We start from the raw sequence: 20,426 nt of genomic DNA, 5'->3' as shown, positions 1-20,426 counted from the left end.
TCACACACGAACCAGTCCTGTTATGTTATGTCCGGGCAACGAAGAGGTCGAATATGTAGAGAGCCTTTTCCGATATCCTTCTTCACGGAAATCCCCGAACCAGACATGCCCTGCTGGTCGATCCCAATGATGAAAATCGCCTTCTTGCTGCAGCATTATTATTTCTGGTTGTAGGTGTTCCATTTGAAGTAATGCAAACTGTTTCAACAAGTTCAGATAGGCATTTGTAGTGATGGTTGCATCTTTGAAGAAAAAGGGACTGATAACATGTTTTTGCATTAAAGCGCAACATACATTAATTGTTGGTTTGTAGCTTGTTTCAATTCTTTAACAATGATTGGATTCTCAGTGTATCAGATCCTGGTATTGTGTCTGAACACTACTTGAGACACGAAATGTGGCCTCGTCCGGGAACACGATTTTTTTCACTATGTCCACGTCCGTCAAAACAGTCAAGAATTTATTCTACAAAACGGTGACAATTCATTTATTATTATCAAGTTTTAATACCTCATAATGTCCTATATGCACACTTTGAAACAACATGCAATACCTCACACTGAGTATTGTTTCTGTTTGTTTAATGAACTGTCCGAAGACCAGTCTGAACCTAACCAAAGGCACCACTTATGAGGCAACTAGGCCAAGGGATAATGGGGTAGGGTGGCCAGTTTTTCTCCCCCTCCATTGCATACATCGCCGATTAGCTACATGTTATACTAAGCAGACTTCAGATTATACATACAATATTGCTCTTCCCTGACACATATCGTCAAGTAAGATGTGCTGCCTGATAATAATAGATGTACAGAAACGGAAATAAAATTTGGAGCTCTTTATTGTACAAGTTTCGCTTAAACACACTGTGCATGTTCCATTAGTTTCTTTTTATTATTGTAAGCTCAACTATAATGTATATTTTATACAATAACGTTTTACTCGGATTTAAAATAATAATAATTTGGATGATGCTTTATAGTAATCTAGAGCTATGAAAAGGGAGCAGTTAAAGCTAGTGATGGTGCCGAGTATAGCTGCGGAATGGGGTGAATTTCCCCCTACAACTTGACGTATGCAGCGGTACAACTTTTCTCACAAAAATCTATATCTGCCCTGCTAAAACAAAGATGTTAAGGTGGGACTGAACTGAATTTTGGTAATTTCTAAACTATAAAACATACATTAATTATTTTTTTGCATATTAGTTCTCAGCATTACTTGGTACATACATGCAAATTTTCAAAGCTGTAGTGTTAAGTAATATCAGCATTATTAATTATTCATATTAATTTTATGTTAATATTTTGATATCTGTATAATTCCTATTTTTTGCTACAATTTTACAAATTTTTTTATATATTTTTTTCTCAATGTAGCTTATGGCATGGTAAAAAAAAATTGGCATTTAGTTTGCTCAAGTTCTAATTATGTTTTGAATTAAAAATTATTAAATTTAATCATTTCAAAATTTACAAAAAGAATCATATATATTAGGGAATTAAAATTTTTTAGACACAATCATACTTTTCACTACACAATTTTGAATGCCAATTATCAAATATTGGAATACACTGTAACAGAACACAAAAATTTCAGAACAACATGTCAATAAATGAGGGAGTAGATAGATTCTTAAGAAGTTTAAATGCATTCTACCTACATCTTGAATCTCTGCACATTTATGTGAGTGTAACTTCTAGCTTTATATTATTTTGTCATTATTATTTAGTATGTTCGCATTATTTTACTCGACTTGTGTTTGTATAACTATATAAATTTTTATTATTGTTCTTTAAATATTAGTCTGTAAAATAAGTATCAGCTTCTTTTGTTTCTGACTAAGTGGAAGAGAAGGTCTGATGGCCTTAACTTCGGCAGAATAAATAAATATTATTATTATATTATACTATACTACACTATATTATATTATATTATATTATACTATACTATATTATATTTTATGCTCGACCATGCCAAAATGTAGTAATTATACACCTGGTAGCAGCCCTTTAATTGACCTCATTAAAGTACACCGATTCATTAAAGTTCAGGTGTTCCACCAATCAGAAAACACCATTGTATCGATTATTCTCGGATATGCAATTGAAAGACAACTAGCGAAATGTCACGGAGGCTGGAAATCCAATACTGTCGCAGAAGGTTATGTTCTGTTACTATAATAATTAGCGTTAATTGTAAATCATATTCAAATAAATTCAATTTGTCATCTCGTTTTTCAATGTCTAAATCAATTTCAAGGTTATATCAAGATTAATGTTTATTTTACTCTCTAGATTATATCAAGGTCAATGACATTTGTTTCTCGGAAAAAATCAATACTTTCGCGTCTGTGCACATCTCGCAATTTACGAGATATTGCACATGGTCAGTTCCGCTCCCCAGTCAGATAAGAATAACATGAATACTTATGAATAATTTCAAGTTAGAAATATGGTCGAGCATAAAAAGTCGTATGAAACTTGCCTATAATGGTAATTAAGACACTCATATGAAAATTATGAAACGAGCGCAAGCGATCGTTTCATAAACATAGGCTACTCGCGTCTTAATTAATACCATTATAGGCTCGTTGCATAATGTACTAATGTATTATCTGAAACGAACTCTCCGTCTCAATGCGCAAACAATCACTTTGAAAATTGAGGAAAACCACAGTAATTTTTAAATAAAGAGAGGAGAAACGTTGTAGAGGGAATAGAATAGGAATAGAATTATTTTTAATTTAAAAATCTAAAAATCGCATTTTTAGGCCATATATACTTATTTTTCAGTTCAGTCCTCCCTTAATTATGACAACTAATGAAACTAATACTTATACAATTATATCTGTGATCATGATATTGATGAAAAGTGAATCCTCAAAATTCCGAAGTGATAAAAGTTTCAGATTAATTTCAAAGTTAAGGTGATCTTGTAATTGATGCAAATGCAACTGTGCGACCATTAAGCGAACAGCCTTCGCATCTTGCATGTAATGAGCGCGTCCATAAAAGCCGGAATTAAAACGTGGAACGTTCGCTCGGGCTTCCCGCTGATACTGAATTGCAATTTCCTGGCTATGCTCATTGGTACGGGATATAAACCATATCTACTCCATTTCACTGCGGACACGAATAGGCAGGTAGCTATCGACGCTAATCAAATCAATGCAACTCGATACAAAGCTGGGTGAACGCACCGGCGACAGTGCTCCAACAAATCGTCCACTTCGTTCTATCTTTTTGGAAAATGTTTACTGCAGGCGGAATTGGTAGCACTTGGGCTTGACGAAAGCGGAAGTCTATTTTAACGACAGGATGTTGGCACTGGTAGGGTTTGTTCTTACGTTTGCTGCTTGTACCCCACAACAGCCCAAACAAGCTGACTGCATAGACATCATCTGCAGTATTTAATTAAAGGTTTTATATACTATTGCAATGAGTGAAAGTAATCAAAATAGTGAATATCGTATTAACAAATCTGCATTACCGGTAACATTAGGGTTGCTTCAAAAACGTATTTAATGACTGCTCATTATTACTACCATCACCATACTAAAAGCTTGGTTCCATTTCAATTCGTTCCTCCTCCAGTTCAAATATGGAGTTTGCATATAGGCCTACATTTCCTGTATTCTACGCGTACCTCTTTTTTTTACTCGGTTATTTAACGACGCTGTATCAACTACTAGGTTATTTAGCGTCTATGGGATTCGTGATAGCGAGATGAGACCGACGATTCGCCATAGATTACCTAACATTCACCTTACAGTTAGGAAAATCTAGGAAAAAATCCAACCAGGTAATCGGCCCAAGCGGGAATCGAACCACACCCGAGCGCAAGTCCGGATCAGCAGGCAAACTCACCACCGCCTGAGTTACGCCGGTGGATTCTTTTTTTAATTTTATTGCGAGTCGGTATGTCGAAATTCTAAGAGAGTGAAATTATTTTCTTTATATTGAAATTACGTTAAACTGAATAAACACAACACAACAAAATAACATCTACAGTGGTTTACCTTTTACATGTGACTTAGTTCATGGAGGACGGCTTTTTAGTTTTCCAGATTTAATACGAGCCAATTTGTGCACAAGCAACGTTGCCTAGTTGTAATGTTAAGACTCAGTTCCTGTTTTTTTAATTTTATTGGGTTATTTTACGACGCTGTATCAACATCTAGGTTATTTAGCGTCTGAATGATATGAAGGTGATAATGCAGGTGAAATGAGTCCGGGGTCCAGCACCGAAAGTTACCCAGCATTTGCTCATATTGGGATGAGGGAAAACCCCGGAACAAACCTCAACCAGGTAACTTGCCCCGACCGGGATTCGAAGCCGGGCCACCTGGTTTCGCAGCCAGACGATCAGTTCCTGTTACTTATGGTTAGTTAAATATTACGTGCACCCAGACAAAATATTATAGCCACGAAGGAGATGAAACGTACTATGAACTAAGTCATATAATACGATAAGGAATGTTGAAAGTGCACTGATTGAATATTTCTTCGCTATAACTGACTTCTGATCTTTGCCTAGTTCTTCTAAAAATGTTAATTTTCCTTTAAAAATAAATGTTTACAATTTCCCTTCGCTGTTGAAGTTGATTAAATGTTTCATCTAGGAGTAGTCTCTGCAGACTGAAACTGCGGTCAATTACCATCTCCTGAAACAACGTGTGCACTACATTTTTTAAATAACAAAGCCAGCGCAAGCTTTTGTCACAAAACACTATAAAATTATGGTTTATTTAACGACGCTCGCAACTGCAGAGGTTATATCAGCGTCGCCGGTGTGCCGGAATTTTTGTCCCGCAGGAGTTCTTTTACATGCCAGTATATCTACTGACATGAGCCTGTCGCATTTAAACACACTTAAATGCCATCGACCTCGGCCGGGATCGAACCCGCAACCTCGAGCATAGGAGGCCAGCGCTATACCAACTGCGCCACCGAGGGCGACCAAAACACTATGTCTGCAAAGATTCGTATCTGAAAACATTGTGTTTTTGACTTAAGAGGTGTATGTGCTTGAAGGAAACATAATACGGCATTACTAAGCCACAAAGTTTATAACTGCAAAGAATCGAATCCTTCACTTAAACGTAACGTACACTACAGTATAAAACCTGTCTGTATGCCAGACAAGCATATATACCTTTTAAATCATTTTTGCAGATACGACCTTTTGCTTTAGCTGGGCTGATATGTCCTGTGCATGCAAAAGTCTAAAATTGTCTTCTGACGGCAGCACATTTAATCTTCTTCAGAACATGGCCAAAACACAAAACTCACTACAAGTACATATCTGTACTGGACTGGTACAATTAATTCCATTAATGCCATCACATTTTGCAGTTGTGTTTACATTCAGTACTTCATCTCCCACCCACTGTTATTCTAGTATGTACAATACATAAGAGACAGCGATACGGCAGATATTCATATTGAGTAGCATCGTGCCGCTGTATCTCTAAATTGTTGGCATACATCGCAAACGAGTTCTAATTTGTGACGACGGCGCAGCTGCTCTCTAGTATGAACACCGCTGAAAACCGGAATACACAATACAGGCGAGTCAAGCCGCACGTGCACAATAGGTATGGGGGTAGGACACTGACCTAGACGAGGAAATACCGTTAAAGGAAAGGGGTAAACAATTCGCTAATTAAATTAGGTTACGATATGCATCTGCGGAATTCAGTAAAGGAAATTATAAAAAAATTAACGAGTTCAATCAGTACCGTATTAGTTTAATGAAGGAAGATTTTTTTTCTAATGAAATTTTTGTAACACAGGCGTTCGGACATATGGAATTATTCAATACTGCGACTTATGGAGACTTCGACGGGAGTTCACGATTTTTTTCATTAAACCAAACAAATCGTTACAGTGGTGTTCGTTACATCCATATTTTATGGTAATTCATTTCTTATATGTGCTGTCCATCTTAGTCAGCACTGCTAGTTACTGTTATTAAATTCTTCAACTTTTCATTTAAAAAATTGCAATCTCTTCCTGCGCTCAAGGATTTCATTTTTTACATTTACATTTTTTTGAACATTTGATTTCATACATATAATTGTGTGTCATGTGCTGTTGAAGATCCATCTTATAGCTTAAAGTCTCACAGTCTCTAAAACTATCGGCCATCCTTCAGATAGAAAATTAGTAACTGAGGAACGTCAATTGATCATTCAATCTTCGTTCGGTAAAAGCACGAGATTTAATAGATGTAATTATATACAATAAAATCTTGGAACAGTTTTCTAGAATTATTTCTCTTTGCATGACATCTTGATGGAAAATTTATAATAAAGTTATTCTGGAATAGGATAGTTGTGTGTGATGACCAGGCTTCGGCCTAGGGACACAGAGTAACCAGTATGAGGTTTAGAGTACACGGAGTATAAATGACGTCATGACCCTTGTGGGGTGACTGCAACAGCACAGGTGGGTCCGTAATGTGCATTACCGGTGCTGTATTGCTGTTTGGCTGCGGTACGTGTAACAAGTTTCGGCGTAGGGACACCTGATTGAAGGTTACAACTCACGTTAATACTTTAATGATAGACATTTATTGTCTACACTAGGAATGTACTGTATATACTGCATCTGTAGAGGGTGAAATATATTTTGTGTCGTACTGTGACGGACTGTTTACATGTTGAGACACGAAGTAACGGCGCGCTCCATCTCCCAGTCCACTCGACAAACAGAACACTATCGACCGTGCGTTTTGAACTTCATGTGTTTCTGTGCCCAGGACCGAAGCCTGGTGATGACACAAGACACATGCCGCTTAAGTATCTTACGAAATGGCAAGCATTGTCATATTTTTTCAAATATCCATTCCTCTCATTGTTAACTTGAGCCTGCAGACATAGAATATAATGCCAGCATTTAACCATTTAACCTATCGATCACTAAAGACGATACTAACATTATAAGACATAGAAAGACTTCTGTCGTCTGTATATCAGAGGGAGACCGTCAAAATATATCTTCGAAATATCAAGATCCAACGAAATTCAAAGACTTTCAGAATTTGTCAGGGAAATACAGCGTGTCTCTGAAGTCACTATCAATTTCCATGATAACGCAGACTTTCATTTATTTTCTTTGCAGCTGCAGTTATCGTAGTGGATGATTTTTCCACAGAAAAACGGGTTGCCTTTGTACGCGTACGGGTACGCGGATTGTCATATGAAGACGCCAGAGCCTAATTTACCCGTAAATTCCATAAATCAGCCCCAACAAGGGCACACATTCGTCTGCTTGTAAACAAATTAAAGCGTATAGGTCTCGCAAGCAGGGAATACCGACGGAAGAATGCGAATGAAACAATGCGATAAGGAAGAGCGGGCGACAGGAAAGGTCACGAAATAGCTTGAATGATATTCATGAGTACAGTCGGAAGAGAAATGACCGATAGAATCAGTCTTGCGTTGTGATAGTTACATTACGACTTCAGTTTGTTCCATTGCATGTGAATACGTGTCTTGTATCGCATGGTATTATTATTTCATTCGTAAACATATGTAGCGCGTTTAATTAGTTTCGAATGTTTCTCTTGCTACGTTTTTATTTCCACAGCGATATCCTCATTTGTTTCTTGGAAGAGACAGTAATTCCATCGGTCCGTATCTCTCGCCCCCTCGGCGTGCCTACATACACACGTCAAAACAAGCAGCAACGCCATCATTGCTTTTCGGTAATCGTTCCTTGCGCGAGCTATACCGGCAGTGTGAGTGATGACGATGAGGAACGTCACAGACGACTACGCATATCGGCAGACATTGTACAGCAGGTTCAAATTGCCTGTGATAAAGAGTCCAAAGGCATCAACTTGACGCCTCAGTAGGGAGCTGAATGTCCCTCGTAAGACAGAGTGGAAAATTACACGTTTAACTCTACGAAAACGTGCTTATAACATCCAAGTTTTGCATCATCTTGAGGACGAAGATTTCGCCTGTCGTCGGGCAATGTGTTATGATCTGGAGGCTATGTACAACGAGAATTTAATGGATAACATTTTATTCTCCGTCGAAGCCACTTTCCATGTTTGTGGGAAAGTGCACAGACACAACAACCGAATATGAGCATATGAACAGCCACACGAGACATCAGAGTGGTAATGTGATACACCAAAGATTAATGTTTGGTTGAGTATGGTAAAATCAAAACGGTATGGCCCATTTTTTTTTGCCGATAAATCAATAACGAGTAACATCTACCTCAATATGTTAGAACTATTCCTGGAACCGCAGCTTCTAGAGGATGGCATACTGGATAGAGTTGTGTTCCAGCAAGACTGTGCTCCTCCACATTTTGCACACATTGTCCGTGACTACCTGACCATAACCTTTGTATAGGGTTACCATCGTCCGGCAAAAGGAGAACATGTCCTCTTTTTTGATCATTTTATCCTGTCCGGCAAGCATTTAAAAAAAATTGAAATGTCCGGCATTTCGCATTTCAACTAGAATTAATACGAATATTGAATAATGTGCGATATTATGCATAGGATATCTAAACTAATGGTGAAAACCTAGGAAAGAATTTAACTGGTTTCAATGGTTGAAGGTGGAGCACATAAAAAACATAAAATACGATACCTATTAACATGCATTGAATTCTAACACTCTAAGAACGTCACTATCACTATTCTAAGCTATTTTATCAATTTTATTCTGCAATGTATGTACAAAGATATGCCAATCAAGTTAATTTGGACAAAGATTTAAGTTTAGATAAACAAGATAGAAATTCTTCTATTTCAATACTTCTGCGAGCACTGAAACTTTCTCAGAATCTTAAAAATATGTAAATTCTATTTATCTATCGCAAGTCACAATGGATGTGCTGAGAGATTATTTTCCCTAATATCTGCTCAATGGACAAAAGAACGAAATCGCATGCTAACGGAGACAGTCAGAGGTATCATCATAGTGAAATATAATTTCAAAGACATGTTCTGTGAACAGTTACATAGTTATTTGTTACAAGATACAAGTTGGTCCCTTCAGGCTCTTGTGCACAAAGTGGGCTCCACCGATAAGTAGGGTACAGATATAATACTGATCCAGCAACTAGTGAGAAAACTGAATAAGGTGAGCCTTTGTTTTTATCTTTAATTTTGTTCATACCAATTTTTAAAAAGTCCTCCTTTTTCAGCAATGTCCTCTTATTTTACATTCCATGTTCTCCTATAGAATTTCTTATCATGGTAACCCTACCATTGTAGGGAGATATATAAGTAGAGGGTCACCTCGGCTGTGGGCTTTCCGTTCACCGGACCTTACCTCCTCAGACTATTTTGCATGGGGCTACATAAAGTCCAAGGCGTACACTAGGTGAATGGTCTACCTGATTTACGGAATTCTATCAGGGAATCAGCACGTCTTATTACGGTTGACATGTTACGGTCTACATCTTTCCACTACTGAAAGATGGAGTGTGTGTTTTGACATAAATGGCGGTCATGTAGAAAGGAAGTAGAATGAGTGTAAAACTTCACAATAACATTGATTTTTCGATCACTTCTTCCTTCAGTGAAATGGATAGAGACTTTAGAGACACCCTGTATTAGAATCCAAAGATTTCGGTAGTTATCGAAATATCAGGGCAAAAGCAGGAGTTGAAAACAAAAGTTTCTAATGTTACAAATGTTCACTTTAGTGAAAAGTACATTGTGAATATGAATATTCCCCTTCAAGAAGGCAGACTCAGTAAACAGTGACTCACCTCTATAGCTGAAGTAGGGGAGAGCATCTGGGGCTGAAAATGTACTAATCTCCTTTCTTGGAATAGGTATAGTTTACTCCGAAAGTGATCTTTGAATCGTGTCTTTTCCCTTGACATTGTGTGTATGAGGTAGCTCGTGTATGTACACATTACGAAAACAAACACAGCACAAGAAGGATGCGTTGTGTAACTGATACTGGCTCCCGTTATGTAAATATGTATATATTAACTTCTCCCTTTTCCAGGTATCTAAATAAAACTCGGAATTCCTAGTCCACGGATTTCAAAATACATCGGATTCAATGCTCTCTTTATCTGTGAAAAATGTTTAAGAGAGACAGATAAAGGAACGGAGGAGACTTGAAGCTCCGTTCCCACTAGGAGAATTGATTTGAAGCGAAAAGTATTAGGCCGATTTGAAACGAAGCATTCTCAAGCCACTCTCTACAGTCGACAAAAAGTCTGCTGCTTATACTATTACCTTATCCAAAAATATAGGTAGCAGAAGGCAACTTGCAAAGCAGGTTTTTATCGTCGTGATCTGCTAGAAAGCTTATACCAGCCATGTCAGAAATCAGACTCTAAATGTGCAGTTATGTGCGCGGATCGCCGGTCTGTGCAGGTTGCATCAATCAAGCGTTGCTCTTACCCGTTCTTAGCTGGAGGGGTGTACAATAATCTATTCTGCGCTTCTAGGGTTGGATTAAATAGACATTTGGATATTATAAACATAGCAGAACGAAAAAAACACAGTTATTATCAGTGTCTATATTTGACAATTGTAATACAAGAAACTTTAGGCTTACTCAGTTATACTTCACAAAGTGGTGGTTTGTAAAGCATAATTTATTAATATGCTTTTTATACAGTATTTGAAGAAAAAAAATTGCGGTAATTTCGAAACAACAAGAAACGAACAAGTATTTCATTTTACGTAGTAGGTACTAATTATTTTAAAGTAATAGACCCTACTCTTTCATTGTTCGTCAAGCATTATTATTTACTGTGACCATTGGTACACAAATGTTGAAGAAAATATTATACTCCCAATTAATTACATGCAGTAGGACATTGTGAAGTTTTTACACTGAAATTATTTCTTTGCTGTATGTCAATATAAATTAATATTAATATTAATAAATATAAATTAAGCTTAGAATTTAAATTCACATATAGTTTATTTGAAAACGTTGAAAGCAAGTATCGAAAAGTTGGGAGCGTTACTCAAAGAAATTAAAAGTGTAGTTCACAAGCTGTGGAGCGACGATATTCTCTTTATGTCAGATTTAAAGATTTATTAATATCAGTATATTGACATGAGATGGAAAATTTGCCATTATATATTTTTCCAGAAAATTTTTCCGCCTTGCAAATAGTTGTTTTCTTCTCTCCTTACAACCTCAAGAGCCTCACAAGTATTCCTCACTATATTCTCATCACTTACCAGCTTATGAAATGAAAGCCGTAAGTCGTCTAACCTTTGATGGCTATGTTAGTACAGACTCCAAAACAACGCCATTGTCAAGTACTTTTGCCGTGAGAGTACTGATTAAGAAATAAGCGCTGGCAATATCATATTTTGAGAACTTTACTAATCTGATCTAAATTGTCATCTCACAACACTATTACCTCGACATAGGCTAATGAAAGCCTTTCATTTTAAAATTATTATTATTGTTGGCTGAGGAAAACATTATAACAATTATGTTATATGATTCGTAATTATTTCTTTCTTCGTTATCTGTGAACTCCTCACTTTATTTATCATAAATCATTCACAGACACAGCCAAATCGGCACTCGTACTGAAACTGTGTTACTGAAACAAAAGCTCCTGCAAGTATTGTATAGCCCTGTCGCGTTCCCCTCCAAGGCGATTCACTCCCTCCAGGTAGGGGAATAGAGAGTGCACATCGCACAGAGACAGTTGCACAATGTGCGCGACTGCACAATGTGCAGGGTTTTGACATGCCTGACTTATACTGTTCCGAGTACACATGTGTTCTGGTAACTTGTAAAAGTTATAATATTAAAAACTGTTAAGATTACTATTTCAAATGTCAATTACCACCCAAATTGTTGGTAATTATCATATTATATGTCCTTTTCATTATGTAAAATACTTATACCTTCACATACTATTTAGTAAATTACATTCTTAATTATAATAATTCATATGTAAAATACTTATACCGTAACATATTATAATATAATAATTATTAGTCAACAGCTGTGGAGTAACGGTTAGCATGACTGACCGTGAAACGAGTGGGCCCGAGTCTAATAATAAAAAACACACACAATAAAGAAGCTGTACTGAAATTGTATGTCGTTCATATCACATAGTGAATTCATCCACACTGAGAACGTTGATATTCCATGCATATTTGCTGTCCCATGATATTGAATAGGTACCATTACCCAGCCATGAAGTATATTTAGTAACTGATGCTTAGCTGATAATGATTTACTTCGATTCATTGGGTGTTCTAATCTACGTATGCCTAATGTTAGTGAAAAGTCCTTCTACTTCAAGTGCACTTAACCTAAAACGTTCATTGTATTACTCGACCAAGGTGAGTGGAGCCGCAGGCGGAATGTGAAATATCGCGATGCGGTATTACGAACGCAGGAGCAGTAGCGCCACGGCTCCGGGTTGCAGGACTCCACTGGCCTTGGTCGAGTAATACTCAAATACAGAGTTAAAATGGAAATTTATTCTTTCTTTATATAGACGGATATTCTCATTATCATTACCATAACTTGTACTACTATTAGACTACATATTTCAGTCAACTACTTTCTTGAATTAGACATTTAAAAAGTTCACCGATATTTTAAGTTATTAGTAGTCCTTCAGTTGTACAGAAATCTGTACAGATTACACCTGATTGACTAATACTAATACGTCAAACATAACAATGAATAATTACTTCTACTGTTGTAAGTATGAAGTAATAAAGTACAAGTGTACAAAAACCTTTTTGGAACACAATTCTACCAACAACCAAACATGTAATTAAAAATAGGCTTAAGGACCTTACTAGTAGACGGTAATTATACGCAGTATTTAAAGGGTGTAAATGATATGTTGTTATTGAAGTGTTGTATCAGTGAAGAATTATGTTGTGTCAGTGAAGTGTGTTGTATCAGTGAAGAAGTATGTCGTGTCAGTGCAGTGTGCTGTGTAAGTGAAACGTGTTCCTGTCAGTGAGGCTTTATAGTTTATAGTGGCAGTGCAAAGTATTTGAACAGTGAAATGTTTTTGAAGTGTTAGTGAAATCAGGATAGAATCAGTGAAATGTGTCGTAGTTCCAGTGCAGTGAATGAGTTGACAGCGAAATGAGTGTAATGTTGAAAGGTACTTGTGCAGATATGAACATATCATACTCGTGGGTTTTAGTTCGATCTTAGTTTTAAGATACAAATGAGATTTATTTCAAATATTATTTTAAGTGATCGTTTCATTTAATTTAGGATATTCCCTGTTGTTGTTATTATTATTATTAATTATTGTTATTATTAATTATTAGTATTATTATTAATTGTATTTTTAATTAATAAGTTTATTATTGCCATTATTGAGTGTAATTAGTTACTACTGCCACCGGGTATATACCCATTGCAGTGTGAATAAATACATACATACATACATACATACATACATACATACATACATACATACATACATACATACATACATACATACATACATACATACATACATACATACATACATACATACATACATACATACATACTAATAACTAATTACTAGTTGCAGCTCAATACACTTGTAATGTATTAGATCATACTTTTGTGGAATGGGGCCCAGGCGGTAGCTTCATTATTTGATCTAGTCATTAACTTCATCGGTTTACATATACTTCTGATTCCTGCATTAAGAAATTTAGTTACAAAATAAGTGGCAGCAACATTTTTATGGAGATTAAATTAAATAGCTAACCGCAATTCGTAGTGCACCTTTTCGTTAGAAGTATCATCATTTAACGTATACTATCCTACTTCAGTTGCTAAAAATCGCATTACAGTATGTTATAATCTCTATTTACGTACATCTGCAACCGTCCATGTATCCGTTTCATACAACAAAGCTGAAATGTCGTCATTTTGTAATATTTTAGAATTGCATCCTGTCTTATGATTTTCAGACAAGTATTTCCATGCAGAGAGTTTTAATAAATCGCAATATTCAGTTTGTCTATTGTGTAGTATATAATACTCCACAAAGAGTATGAATTATAAGACGAGAAATGTGCGTTTTACGTAATATTTCCGGCGCAAACAATCCATTGTTATAGAACCTAGAACATCTATGACATTCTTTTGTCTCGTAAGTGCCACCAATGCCATCAACTGAATATATAAGGACGGGTCTTTCGAGGAAATCGCTATCATAAATAAAGGGACTTCTTCCCTCTATTGTTAGATGGACTAAAGCAATAATAATCCGTTGCTATTCATGTGCATGAAACAGATATAGTTCGAGCTACAGTCTCTGATAGCACTGGCTTCCTCATGGAACTGAGTGAATTCTAACGGTGGAAAGATGGACTAAGCACTGGAAGGGTGAGAGTTCGATCCTAAACAGAGACCAGAATTTGTGTGTGGCATATCTTTAGGTCCATGATCTTGTGTATGAATAATTGTTGCGTTTGGGCACACAATACTGCAATAAAACTTTTCCCATTTTATTCGTTTTATGGATAACAGTGAAATGAGAAAAGAAGTGTATTATTCAAGGAACAACTCACGCTCTGTTGTCAAAAACGATTTGTTTAATGAAAGAAATACGGAAAGAAATTAAATTCTGCAAAGGAGTGGCTATGTTTCCAATTCTTGTTGGTAAAAAGTGAGTACTCAACAAGAAAAATTATTACACTCTAACCTAGCCACATACATCGTTATTGTTTGGTAGAACTGCAATTTTTTAAGTTTTCTAGTCAGTTTAAAAATGAAACTTTTCACGGCAACATGCTTTTAAATCTAGAAGAAGCTGCAAGGGAGATAACTTTTGACAAAAATGTAGGCGACTTATGTTCTACGTTGATTAGATATCTGATCAGAACATATTCCAAAGATGCAGACACTTGAACATTTTCTCTTCAAGACCTGGAACGATCAGTATCTGCAATTTAGGTTTGATAGGGTCATCATGACAGCTGTAGAAGCACCAAAGCACCTCAAGAAAGTGATGGAGCGACTGTGCCAGTGAGATAACACAGGGTACATCAATTTCTATAAAACCGGGCAAGGATCTCTAGCTAACACATCGCCATTGAACGGCGCGACTTCGCTTCTCTCGTCAACATCTTCACTTTCAGTTGCAGAGAGCGTCCCTGGTGCATATTTTCCTTACAATGTCTGTTTAACTCTTATGATCAAGCTTAAGAACGAAAAACTTCATTCCTGATAGGGAAACATCCATTGCACAGAATATCTCGCACACAAACTAAGACACAGAAGGGTTATAAATCACCTTTTAACAAAGGAATTTCAACAGTGGGAAGATATTTTGATGAGGTGTCATATTGATTACACCGATATTTCATGTACACTATCTACCAAAAAGTAATTGGGCACTATTTTTGCCACTTTAGAACCCCGTGGTACCACCTCTTGTTGCCATAACAGCAGCCACCCTTTCAGGCATGTTTTCCACTAGTTTGTGTAGGATATCCACTGGAATGCGTCGCCATTCCTCTTGCAACATGGCACTCAGTTGGACAATGGAAGTTGGCCGCATCTCCCGAGACCTCAATTGCCGGTCTAATTCGTCCCAAAGGTGCTCAGTGGGATTGAGATCAGGGCTCTGTGCAGGCCAGTCCAACCGGTGAACATTATTGTCTGCATAACACTGCATAGTAGCCGCCGAAACATGGGGCCAACTTCCATTGTCCAATTGAGTGCCATGTTGCAAGAGGAATGGCGACGCATTCCAGTGGATATCCTACACAAACTAGTGGAGAGCATGCCTGACAGGGTGGCTGCTGTTATAGCAACAAGAGGTGGTACCACAAGCTTCTAAAGGAGCAAAAACAGTGCCCAATTACTTTTTGGTGGATAGTGTAGTTTCGACTTACCTTTTTTCAATCAATGTACAGTAGGCTATATACAGGCTAAAAATATTTAAATCTAACAAATCCACCGCTTTTGAGTAACGGTTAACATGTCTGGCTGTGAAACGAGTGGGCTCAGGTTCAAATCCCGATTGGGAAAAGTTACCTGGTTTATGGCTTTTTCCGGAGTTTTCCCTCAACAAATTAAGAGCAAATGCTAGGTACCTATCGGCGCTGGACCCTGATTCATTTCGCTGTCATTATCACCGTTATCATTTCACTCAGACGCTAGATAATCATCGCAGTTGATAAAGCGTCGTAAAATAAACCAATTAAAATACATCTAAAATAAAAAAGGTAATGCAATTTAGGGATAGCTGGGGGCGGGGGGAGCGTCTTCACAACATCGGACAATGTTGTTTGTATGTGACAAACGTACAGTTTTTCATTTTATTTACTTATTTGGTTGCAATGCGTTATAATGTTGAATGACAGCATTGACCTCCGGCCATTTAGTTATCTATCATTCACTTAATTTTGTACACACATACGTAGATCTATTTACAACAAACGTATAGGCACCGTGCAAGCTCCTCTGGTGGCGACTGTTGTTACTAACTGCAGGACAGCAGCGATAGAGTTATGCTTGAAGCGTATGAATGTACTTTAACGTCTCAGGTTAAATGATTAGAAATATGGATAATCCTAAAAAGCGGAAAGATAACACAAATTACTGTGTTCTTGGGTGCAGTAATTCTTATAGGAATATTCATTTCCAAAACAGAAAACTGAAGCGGAACGACGTTAATTGTGGATCCAAGCGCAGACGAAAGTAAGTAGGCTACACTGCTTGTAAATGATCATAGTATTATTATATATTAATGTAAAAAATAGAATGTATATGTTATATTATGTTTATAAATAATCATTAAGTTAACAACGACGGGAATTTGTAATTTCAATTCCAATGCTGTATATGCTATTATATTTAAAAGCAAAAAAAAAAAAAAAAAAAAAAAAAACAGTACATAATTGCCGAGTTCTTTACATATATATATATATATATATATATATATATATAATGTATAATATTAGAAACAATAATATATATTTATTTTTAAACGTATTCATATCGATATTCAATTCTTGACTTCAAGTGCTAATGGTTCACCTTGGGAACCAACACTCGCAATAAGAATTTGCGGTATTCATTTTATTGGGACAGAGAGCAGGACACTGCCAAAACTAACATACTGTTCCCAGTATTTTTCCAAAAGATTAAAGAAAAAGGTTGCCTCATCTCAACTAGCTTAGAAAGGGTATGAAAGAGACGCAAAAAGGAGAAGAAAAGATGAAAATTTAAGTATTATGGAAGGTGAATGCTCAACAAGTGTTATTTCGAAAAATGAAATACCCAGCCATACAGGCAGAAGTAAATGAAGCCATTCTGAGTGATTTTGGTTTTTCTTTCACAATTGAATTGTGAGAATTGTCTACTCAAGTGTCTATTCCATTACGTCCCGAACTGAAGTCACATAAGAAATGTTATGGCAAGAGTTCAGGAACAGATGATATGTTTAATGAAATGCAAAGTTTCCAAGATTATTCTTCAAAAAGAGATGAGACAGAACTACCAGACTTAGTGGGAGTGACATTTTGTGGTTTTGACTATATTGTTAAAATTGCTGCCAATTGAAACACAATCATACAGTAAGATTAGTGAAGAAAATCGTCTACTCATATTTTCAAATTAAATTGAAAACTGAATTATCGTATTCTGCTATGAGGGTGATGTTCGGAGTTCATCGGACAACTATAATTATGATGTATTTTTACCACCACTTTATTGCTGTTGGTTACTGTAGTTTTGTGTTTTGGCCTAGCAGAAAAAGTATTCAGGAAACAATGCCCGCAATATTGCAAAGAAAGTACACTACTCAAAATGCAGAGTGACAACTGATTGTACTGAAGTTAAAGTGAAACGCCACGTAACGTGGATCAAATGGTGGCCTTCAAATCTAAATGCTACGGTGGCAGATCGAGTGACACATTCATAACAGCTGATATTATTTACTCTATTAGAAGGTGGTGATGAAGTCAGGTTTTCCCGGAATAAAAACAAACCTCTCCGATAAAGGGATCATTGTTGTTACTTTACCGTATCTGCATGATAACAGATTAACAGCTGAAGAAGTAGAAACTACTCGTTAAATAAAACATAACATAAAAAAGACTACTACTAGAATTAAATCACATTAAAATACGTAATTTATAGAGACACTATATACATATAAATATTACACACGTCATGACATCAAATGTAAGTATATCAATGTTTTCGTAATATGACTGTTCCGCCTCATTCAATGGTCTGAAATCTGATTTAAATGCCAAACAACTACACTGATATTTCAGGAAGTCTGTAGTTACATTTTTACACTCCTCTAAAAGTACTGAACTTTCCACTGCGTCTATTAAATACGTAAAAACTGGAGAATGCTGGGTTTGCAGTGAAAGACCTGTCCTTGGTCAGAACACTATGAATGAACGAACCTATTCTTATTAATATTACAACTTTTTATCGGCAGAAAACCGCATGTAATTTCTATATCACACATAACTAGTGAATGAATGCTAGCCTATAGTTAATTAGGAATTGAGACACTGCGCGGCGCCACCAGTACGATTTCCAGACCCTTGCACGGTGCCTATAGTGTGAACACGTCCATTTAGCAACGTGGAAAGGATATTTGACGTGTCTCTCTGATTGGCCGTTACGAATCCGACAAATAGCACCACAACACTGGTTGCAGTGTTGCTGTCTTCACGCACGCTGCCTCGGCACAAAGCCTTCTTGTATTTCGGACTCGAACGCTAATGATCCCTCGAGCACATGTGCATGTCGCAAGGAGACAGGAACGACATGACGTTACAATCCACAAACATCCGCCCCAAGCCTTCGCGGTTCAATTACTTGATTTGATGGGAACAGGCGAACTGACACTCATAGAATGCCAATAATAGAAACCATTTGTTTCAACTGTTGAAGTGTTTCGCTACAGGGTTGCAAAAGTTTTTAATTTCAAGCACCACTTTAGAAATATGCACCTTTCCTTCGTATAATGTGCGTTAAAATAAATTTGTGACACAGAAATGTGAAACGAAATTTTATGGACAAAATATGATTTTATCAATCACTTGTATCTAAACTGCTTTCTCCTTCACCGTCCTTAATTAAACTAAACAATGGCTTTATTTACAACAGTGAATTACAATTATTTATATCATTCTCTCCTTGACAACCAACACATAATTAATTAGTGACAATAAAATCCACACAGTCATTCATTTATAACTTCACAAACAACACATTACAAAGATAAGGAATGCTATTTACAATTAAATTTAGATACCAGTAATTAAATTTAATTCAGATACCAGTAATGGAATAAAAAATGACGTAAACATTCGAATTCGAAACGAGGCAGCTTCAAATACTTGGTATAGGTCTCGCAAGCAGGGAATACCGACGGAAGGAATGCGAATGATACATTGCGATAAGGAAGAGCGGGCGACAGGAAAGGTCACGAGATAGCTTGAATGATATTCAAGAGTACAGTCGGAAGAGAAATGACATCGATAGAATCAGTCTTGCGTTATGATAGTTACATTACGATTTTAGTTTCTTCCATTGCATGTGAATACATAACTTGTATCGCACGGTATTATTATTTCAGTCGTAAACATATGTTGCGCGTTTAATTAGCTTCAAATTTTTCTCTTGCTACGTTCTTTATTTTCACAGCGATGTCCTCATTTGTTCATCTTCTTGGAAGACACAGTACTTCCATTGGTTCGCATCTCTCCCCGCTCGACGTGCCTACATACACACGTCAAAACAGACAGCAACGCCACCATTGCTTTTCGGTAATCGTTCCTTGCGCGAGCTATATGTAGGGTAAAGTTGCCTAATTCCGTGATACGTTTTTATCACTAACTATCACGGGATTGGGTAGGGCCTATCTTGCTATAAAGTTCACCGATGTCTCAAAAGTAGCTGAAAGATGCAATCTTTCGAGAAAGATGTCTGGCGCTATGATCGAACGGCAAACCTTTGACTGACATTCAGTTTTAAAAAAAGTATCACGGCATTAGGGGAATCACGGCATTAGGCAACGTTACCCTATTATAAGCAGTAACATGAATGCTGCCAGAAAGTCAAAAGGAGGACAACAATGACAAAGGAAGGTTTAAATAGAAAAAGAGCATCTTCTACGAACCTCTAGAAAAATAACTAAGGAAGAGACTGGTGAAATGCTTTGTATGGAGTGCGGCATTGTGAGCATTTTGTGGGAAGGTTCTGACATTAGTTCATTAAGAGTTCCCTTACAACAGTACACATTTCTAGAATGTACTACCACGTGCATCGTACTCAGTATTCAGATAGCTGCCAAAATATATTAATTGTAGGGGACCTATGCATATTATGTATTAAAAGTCGTTACTAAGAAAAACTGTGAATATAGGTAGTCTATTAGGCATTTTTAATCTGGTTATTTAACAACGCTGTATCAACTATGAGGTTATTTAGGGTCGATGGGATT

This window comes from Periplaneta americana, chromosome 16, assembly GCF_040183065.1.
Source record: "Periplaneta americana isolate PAMFEO1 chromosome 16, P.americana_PAMFEO1_priV1, whole genome shotgun sequence".
NCBI classification, from domain to species: Eukaryota; Metazoa; Arthropoda; class Insecta; order Blattodea; family Blattidae; genus Periplaneta; species Periplaneta americana.
Note: the sequence above shows the minus strand (reverse complement) of the source record.